Source organism: Corvus brachyrhynchos, unplaced genomic scaffold, assembly GCF_000691975.1.
Source record: "Corvus brachyrhynchos isolate BGI_N302 unplaced genomic scaffold, ASM69197v1 scaffold317, whole genome shotgun sequence".
Lineage (NCBI taxonomy): Eukaryota > Metazoa > Chordata > Aves > Passeriformes > Corvidae > Corvus > Corvus brachyrhynchos.
The window spans coordinates 699,651-708,771 of NW_008239295.1; the positions used below are offsets into that span (position 1 = coordinate 699,651).

At 43.2% G+C, this 9,121-nt stretch overlaps 1 long non-coding RNA gene across 1 annotated transcript; it reads right to left on the bottom strand.

Moving 5' to 3' along the window:
• Window positions 1-4,076: 4,076 nt before the first annotated feature.
• On the bottom strand, window positions 4,077-9,015 carry LOC108448267. Its single transcript, XR_001864103.1, has 2 exons — window positions 8,688-9,015; window positions 4,077-5,785 (listed from the first exon to the last, which is right to left on the bottom strand). It is a non-coding gene; the product is annotated as an uncharacterized LOC108448267 (long non-coding RNA).
• Window positions 9,016-9,121: the final 106 nt, after the last annotated feature.

The following is a 9,121-nucleotide window of genomic DNA, read 5'->3' on the forward strand; positions in this document are numbered from 1 at the left end:
GAGATGATTTAGGGCCTGGAGCATCCCTGACAGGGAAAGGCTGAGGGAGCTGGGGCTGTCCAGCCTGGAGAGGAGCCCCAGCTGAGAGGGGCCCTCAGCCCTGGGTGTCCCTGTGTGCAGGGAGGGCTCCGAGCAGGGCCCAGGCTCTGCTCCGTGGGGCCCAGCCATGGCACCAGAGGAACGGGCAGGGACTGATGCCCAGGAAATTCCACCTGGACAGGAGGCAGAACTTCTTCCCTGGGCAGTGGCTGAGCCCTGAACAGAGAGGGTGTGGAGTCTCCCTCACTGGAGATATTTCAGACCCCTCTGGACACAATCCTGTGCTGTGTGCTCTGGGATGGCCCTGCTGGAGCAGGGAGTGGCACCAGATGTCCCCCTGTGATCACCTCCAACCTCCACCAGTTGGTGATTCTGTATGAAAGCAGTGGATAGGAGGGGTTCTATTGTCTGTGCTTCTGGCAATAGAACCAATGCCTGAATAAACTCCACAGGTACCTGTAGCTCCAAGTTCTGTCCTTGGCTCTCTGGATTGACAAGTTATTACTGTGCTACATGTGGTGTTTTCCTAAGCACTGAGTCTAAGGACTGTCTTCAGTCCTGTCTTGCACTTGGCTGAACACGTTGTCAGAACCTATTAAATGTTAATCATTAACAACCAGCACAAAAGCCAAGCTCTGTTTGCAGAAATCTTCACTCAGCTTAAGGGTAATGAATTTCCACTTAAGGGTGTAGTTGTGGCTTGTGTTAAAGTGGAAATTTACTATAGAAAAACATGAGGAAGATGAAAGTCATCTTGCAAACAGCGTTGTTAATGATTCATAGGTCGGCTTTTGCTAGATAGTTTTATGAAATAGTTTGAAACAGTAACATAGCTGGCAACACACAGAGCAGCAGATCACATGAAACCTCAGCTCCAGTCTATTAAGACAGTGAGTCAGAGAAGTTTGTGCAATGTGAGGGCTTCTTCTGAAATTTCTAGGCATCTGCCTCCCTGCCTCATTACAGCTTCTGAACATTGATTAAAGGAGCAGTGACATAAAGCTACAGTAGTATTTTAAAGCGATAGAAATTTTTCCTGACAAAGGGATGACACTCAGTGAAATTTACTGGCAAATTAAAAAGGAAAATTTGCATCCCACTGTGGAACACTAAATATTATTAGACACTTGGAGATGAAAATAATATGGACATAATACGTGTCCTTAAGAAGTCCATTAAGTAACATTTTAGCAAGAATCATGTGAGAGAGTCTGTACAATGCATAAGAAGCGGTTTCTTCAGTGCTTGTGAGCTTCTGTACATTGTAAACCTTTTTCTTGTGGAACTTAGAGAATTTGTTAGTCCACAGTTTGTAAATCAGTTCTCATTGCCTGGTTGAGCAGAGTGCCCTACAAACCCTGCAGAACAAGTCTCCTGAGATTAGGGCTCTGCCAATACTGAGCATGGAAAGATGAGAGGCCCTGTCAAATCAGCACACATGGCTGTAACTATAAAACTGTCCAAAAATATTGTCAGACCCTTTTCTGGCAGTCTGACTAAGGAAAATGCAGCATTTATCAAAAGGATGAGTACACCCATGACTGTTCAAATCTAGACAAACCCCCTCAATTTTCCTGTTCCTTTACATGACATCCAAATCGGGGGGGGGGGGGTTCATTTTTTAACCTGTTTTGTTTCATGAGGTTTTTCAACTCTCTTGGTTTAGACTGTACATTATTTCACAGCAGTGTCTTACTGGCATCCAATCAGTGGTAGATATTTAGGCAGCTCTTGTGATTAAAGGAACAACACATCCAGGAATGTATTCATTCATCCCAGGAAAATGGGATAAGCTGACTCTTTAGGTATCCTCCCCATCAGCTGCAGGAGAAGTCTTGGCAGACAGCGTGCCCTACATGCCTTACCCATACATGTGAAGTTTTGTGAGATGAATGCAGTCCTGAATATGATTCTACCAATTATTTTAACAAGATCTTGTCAAGTGGAACATTGGACTCTTTTTATTTGACAGCTTTCAGAGACATTGTTTTGTCAGATTAAAACATTACTGAGATTCTGAAATAAATTTTGGATCATGGAATGATTTTTGGGGTTGGAAATTCTATTTTCTTGCCAGGAGGCATAACAAACAGGCAGAAGATGGATCTTGGTGACCCAGAAGGTCTGGGTGACTTGGCGAAGGTAAAAGATGTAGACCACAAAAACACTAAACAAACTAAGCATTAAGGTACCTTCTCCTAAATCATGTTGTCTTCCCCTAAGTCCTGGTGTTTCTTCCACAGTCTTTCTTCTTCCTAAGAATTTTTTTTTCTTTTCCTAACAAGTAAACAAACTCCTTCCTTCCTTCCTTCCTCCCTTAAGGACTTAACAGCTAGAGTAACTTAAATTAGGGTTTCTGGAAATAGGGGAGTGTAATATTATAACCATCAACCATAACTTTATTCTGCCAATCTATCAATTCCTACTACAAACTGCCTACACAGAACCCAGCTGCATCCCTGAGCTGAGTGTAAAGGGTCTGATGGTGAAGGGAGGCATTAGCTGCAAAACCTTTAGTGTGGATTGTGAGGAAAGGTCATTCGGGGTGGTTTCTGGCCACCCCTCACTGCTACTGAATGAAAACAGGAGGGGCAGGGGTGCTTCAAGGGATTCACCTGACTGCTGTGTTGGTGTCTATGTCAGTAATGATGCCTGGGGTGCTTTTTGCCAGCTATTCTCAGCTCTGGGCTGGTGAAGGAGGAAACCTGCATGAAGGGATGCTGCAATGGTGGAGGTAAGGAGTTATTATTCAAGCAGGTGCTCAAAGTATGCAGATAAAGCAGCTCATTGTATGTGTTCCAAACACCAGCTTGGCTGGACCAGGGGGAAGGAGCTGAGTATTATATCCCTTAGAATCGTGGAATCATGGAATGGTTTGGGTTGGAAGGGGCCTCAAAGATCATCTCCTTCCATCCCCCCTGCCGTGGGCAGGGTCCTGACAGGAAAGAAGGCACAGTTTGTAGAAAAATTCCAAGAGTTGGTCAATGCAACAAGGAGTGAAGCTATTCTTTTTAAATTAAGAAAGGTGTGCTATTTTTCACAACCAGCAATAATTTGGGCATCTGAACCATTCCTTAGGAGGACAGACATTGCATGATTTCTAGGAGCACCTGCCTTTTCCCTCTCTTAGATTATGAGCTGTAGTCCCAGAGAAACTTGGTCTCAGTAGATTTAATACCATGTATTTGTATCCCAGGGTTTTCTCTGTGCACATCAAATGCATTTCCTTGGAATGAAATGAGCTTGGAAGGAGAAGTCCAGGAGGACACCTGACCCACGCCAGGTACTAATTCAGCCCGTGGAACCAGGCTAGCAAAGGCAAAGTCACCTGAAACATGTGTAAAGGGAGGCATCAGGTCCCTCATCATGCAGGGTGTCTGCAGGGGGCTATTTTTTCAACCAATATAGAATGATTGGCAGATGATTAAAAATATGAATAGTGTCATTTTTTCCAGCTTCCAGCTGTCTAATGATTTTATGTAGGGGTTGATTCTGATTTCATACACATATTGGACCAATATAATTGCACTGCTGTTAGTTAATGCAGGTCATCTTTTGTGGGGGAAAAACCAGAACTGTGGTTCCAACCCTTCTGTTTGAAATTGCTGTGGACTCTTCCTCCACTTTTGCAATGTTTCCATATCAGCACGATTTTACTGAATTCTATCGAGCTACACTGTGTTAAGACTCAGTGTCAGAATAGAAAATCAGTATTTAATGAAGAAACCCATTAGGGAAAAATATCTTTTAGGTTTACAGAACTGCAGCGTTAAAGACAGAAAATTTTCAGGTAATAGTCCTTCAAAGGAGAGTGATCAGAATCCATTAAATTCTTCAAAGACAGGTAGATATAATAAACATAGAAGATATTCTAGAATTTTAAGGCAGATGTGTGTACACTTCAAAGACCCACAAAAAGTATAAAAATTATTTTTCTGGTATGCCTGTAATGAGAAGTGATGGATAGTAAAAAATACAATTTGAAATTCTTGTGGAGAAGAAATTGTGATACAGCTGTAAAAATAAGGGGTCAGTGCTCTGTTGAGCCCAGTTACATTTAATTGAAGATTCTTGAATATACATCAGTGAGTGTCAACGGGTCAAAACCAAAGCAGCTACATGAGGGTAGATCACATTTGCCAAGGGAAAGGGAAAGGGAAAGGAAATTCCTACAGGAAAGGGAACACTAAACCAGTCATAATAAAAAAAAAAATCAAATACGTTTTAATCTGAACTTGGGTAAAGGGGAGACCAATTTATCACTAGAAATCTAATTATAAACTAAAGTTAAGAACCATATGTGGTGGAATTGGAAGTCCTGATGAAGACTGAAAAATCACATTAATTAAGCACTAATGAACATCTTCTGCCTTTTCAGAGTAAAAATGCAAGGCAAGAGAAGGATTTAAAGCTGGTTGGAGTCACAATACTGAAAGTGAACAGACCGAAAAAAAACTTCTCTTTTCTGCCACTCCACACATTTTTTAAGGACCTGATCAATCAGACACATGCAGCCATGAATATGAGACACTACTGAGTGTGAGCATATTTAAGTCATCAATGAAATTGCCTCTAGAACTAAACTCTATATTGAAGATAAATACAAGGCTGGACCCTTGGGTCACAGCTTCACAAAGATTTATGTGTGCATTTAACTTTATGCACGTGGGTAATCCCATTGATCTCTTCGAGACTGCCTACACATGTAAAATGAAGCAGAGTTTTAAATCTTGCCTGAATGATATCTTTAGGTTATTATCTTCTCAATCTATGCACCAACCTGCAAAAGCAGCCTGATCCATGTCCGTGTAAGCCCATACTAATCTGACAATTGGAGTAAGGCCTGTGTTTCTGCAGGGTTCTTGGCTCATTTTTGAGACTGGAATTAGTGAAAATAAAACTGGATTCTGCATCAGCCTGAACAGTGCCAGATTTGTTTCCAACCAAAACCAGAAACTGAAATTCTGGCGACTGCCTGACATGTTTGTAGAATTGATTGACTTTTTTATTTCAAAGCCATTAGTCATTCTAAATCCTAGGCACTGGATAGTTTAAGTCTGAATTATTCTCATCTCAGCCATCACATTGATCTGACGATGACAGTTTTGAGTTAAAGTGGGCAGTGTCTATCAGCTCTGGTGTTACAGTGACAAGCAAACCTTGCAGGGGCAGAGGATGTTTTTATAAGACCAAGTGAAAAAGCTGCAGAAAAAGGAAAGTTTAGAACTCATAAGTTGTCATTGCAAAGGACTTTCCTTCTACCCAAGCAATTTTTACTCAAGTATTCTTTCTCTAAAGTTCTTTTTTAATTTTTTTTTCTGCAGAAAAGGCTAAACACATGATCATGCCTTGTATTCAAAAGATTTTGTCCAATGAGCTTTCTCAAACAAACAGAAAAGGAAAGAAACCCCAAACAAACCACAGAAAAATATTACTTAATGCCACCGCTGATTGTCTAACATTCATAAATTGCATATAAAATGTTATTATATAATATCTGAAGCTAAAATATTCTTATCCAGTTAGACACAAGGGGTTTAAGTCAAAAAAGCTCTTTATATGGACATTAGGCAAACTAATAGATAACAGGCAGTAAGAATACATTGGTTCTAAGTTCTGCTCCATGTGATCTTGTGTCACCTGGCCAACACCAATGGATTCCATGTACTGCAGTGCAGTAAATCAGTGCAGAACTCGCCCCACACTCTCCAAAAATGCAGTGGATTGCTGGCACTGCTAAATCCTCCTGCCAAAAAAAAAAAAAAAAAAAATCTGAAAGTGATCAGAGGAAAAATGCAACCAATGAACACACTAAGTGCAGTGTTTTACATGTCCTTTAACCAAAGTCACCTACCTCAATATGTTATTTTTCACAGAGTAATACAAAACCACATTACAGAGGAGGGAGATTTGGTCTGTACTGCTAAAATCCCAGCCCGAGACTGGTGCACCAGCCTTGGCTCAAGGGCTAAGTGCCATGATCTGGTTCTTTGTCAATGTGCTTGAACTTTCTTCCTCTCTGGAAAAGAGTGGCTGCATCCCTACTGACTGCAGGTTTTGGGCTGTGAGCTTCCCTGAACCACCCCAAGGATAGCTGGCCTGAGCCAAAAGTGTCCAGGGAGCAGACTTGCATGAAACACACAATGTAGAGGTCTGTAAGTTAGTGTTTGAGTCTGTTTCCTCACACAAATGTATAAACATCATAATAAATGTGCTAAATCAGGGTGCATGAGATTTTGACACATAAAATTACGTAACCCCAAATGCACCTTTTAAAAATGTGTCCCCCAGATTCAGACATCTCACCATCTATTTCAACACAGAAGGATTTTTTTCTTAATGGAAGAACAGCTGATGTCCGAAGCTGATGGTCAGAGTTCTGTTAAACACTGTGTTCACACACAAGGGCTGATGAATGATTAGAAGAAATGAAAGTGCTTTCTAATAAGAAACAACTGGGCTAAAAAAAGTCATGTCAAAGATAGATTAAACTGTGTGCTCCATTTCAAGGCTCCTGCTCTGGCACAGCCATAGTGCTTTGAAAAGAGCAATGGAAGATTTTCCCTGCCAGCGCCTTTCCATCACAGTGAGGTCACTCACAGTCCATGGAGCAGGTTTTGCATGTAGCAGGGCACATCACAGAGCTGCTCTGGAGTGGCAGAGCAGCCACCTGGAGTTTTGAGGTGCACTGGTGAGGCCACACCTCAAATCCTGTGTCCAGTTCTAGTCCTGTCACTGCAAGATGGACATTGAAGGGCTGGAGTGTGTCCAGAGAAGGGAACTGAGCTGGGGAAGGGGCTGGAGCAGCAGGAGGGGCTGAGGGAGCTGGGAAAGGGGCTCAGCCTGGAGCAAAGGAGGCTCAGGGGGGACCTTGTGGCTCTGCACAACTCCCTGACAGGAGGGGGCAGCCAGGGGGGATCGGGCTCTGCTCCCAGGGAACAAGGGACAGGAGGAGAGGAAACAGCCTCAAACTATGCCAGGGGAAATTCAGGTTGGACATCAGGAGGAATTTCTTCACTGAATGGGCTGTTAGACACTGGAAGGGGCTGCCCAGGGAGGTGGTGAATCCCCATCCCTGGAGGTCTCCAAGGAACTACCAGACCTGTCACTCAGTGCCCCGGTCTGGTTGACAAGGTGGGGATTGGTCACAGGATGGGCTCGATGATCTTGGAGGTCTTTTCCAGCCTTAATAATTCTGTGATTTAATGATTCTGTAAAGCTGCCAGCTCTGAGGGTCTTCATGCAGAAGGTGGGACATGAGGCAATTTCTCCCAGCAAAACCCATTGCCAGCTCGGACAGGATGACCCATTCGGAAAGAAGTGCAGTCTCAACACCTGGTCAGTCCTGTCCAAAAGTATTTACTGAAGAGGTGAATTGCAGCCTAGAAAAGAGCCTCAGGACAAGGCTGGTTCCACATGAGCCCTGGCACTTGGAATCAGCTGAGGCAGCATCTCCTCCCTGAGGTGCCACCTTTGACACCCCTTTTAACATCCCCACTGGTTCCCATTCAGAAGCTGCCTTGGAAGGACACACTCTCTTTAGGAGACCTGCAGGAGGTACAAGCTTTCACCTCCTCTCCAACTTCATCTCACCAAAGACAGCAGAGCAGGGTGATGGAAGAAATAATTCTTTTGCATTTCACATAGTAAAAGTCCAGCTATGGCTAATTTGACAGCATCTTTTGCAAAGCCGCTGAAAACACCATGATTGATTTTACAGGAGAGATTTGAATTCATATAGAGCTCAGCTACATGGATTTGTGCATCATTTGTCTCTTAAAGGCTCCAGTTGGAGAATTATGAATGTGCAGTGGGAGTGGTGGCACATGAGGGAAAAGGATGGGAACTATTACAAGGAAACTCTTGAGTTGTGTCCATGCAAGGAAAGGAACTGACAGCCTTGAAAGAGAAGGACAGGAGGAGGAAGAGAATGGATATTCTTGCTACTCCCATTGCCTGTACATATGGAATTCACTGAAGGAAAAAAGACCTGAAGGAATTTGGATTTGTAAGGCCTAGCGAAACACAGCTCTGACACCAAACATGTGGGAAAAGGGAGATTTGCCGTGTGAAAGAGGAAGTCTTTAATTCTTGCCAAGGGGGAGGGCAACAAGAAATCTTGGGAGTTCTCAGTCCACAAGGATTAGCTTGTAACTATTTTATGCCCTGTCAGTTTATCAGAACTGGAGTTCTGATAAAGAACAGAGAGAAAGCAGAGAGAAAGCAAATTGATATTTCTACAGGAGCAACATTATGAGAAATCAGTTACTTTTATTTCATGATACAACTCCAAGCAAAATAATTTTTTGTGTGTAAGCATTTAGTGTTACTGGGATGAAAAATCTAATTAAGATATATTTATTAAGAAAATGCAGCATCCTAGTTTTATTATGGATTTCCATATGCCATCTTTGGGTGATCAAATAAGAAGTCATTAATTACTGTGAGAGGGTATTAAAGAGCAGCTCCTTGGAGTTCCCCAAAGTAACATTGCAAATCATGATCTTTATTTTGTTTCTGCCATGAGGGTAAATGAAATAACCTTGATTTTTCAGTCAAATCCCCTATCACCTATTGTCTTGCCTTGCATGAACCTGCCTGAACTGAAATCCGTGTAGTAATATTAGGAATATAAATCACTCATTTACCTTCAGGAAAGGAGGATGGGGCAGCCCGTGCTGCCTGCGCGATGTGAAGGACTTGAGCCAGCCTGAAATCGGTGAGGCAGGGGAAGGCTTTTGTTTCATGTCTCACGCACAGGAGCGAGGGAGGTCGGATTCTCCCCCTTCCCAGCCTGCCAAGCAGCCAAAAATTGGAGCCCCACGGGAGGGCTGGGTGAGACACCACGCTGCTAACAGAGGCTTCAAGACAGCCCCTCCGCTGCCACTGTCACGCTGCTGCTGTGACACAGCGGAGCTGCCAGGGAGGACACCTCACTCCTGGGCTCTTTGTGGAGTCCTTGGGAATCAGAGGCATGGTCCATTCAGAGGGGCTGGAATAGACTGTGGGAATGGGAAACTTGATGGATTTGGGGGCAGGGAGAATGTGAAGCCGCTTGGATTTTCTGGGAAAATGTGCTTGA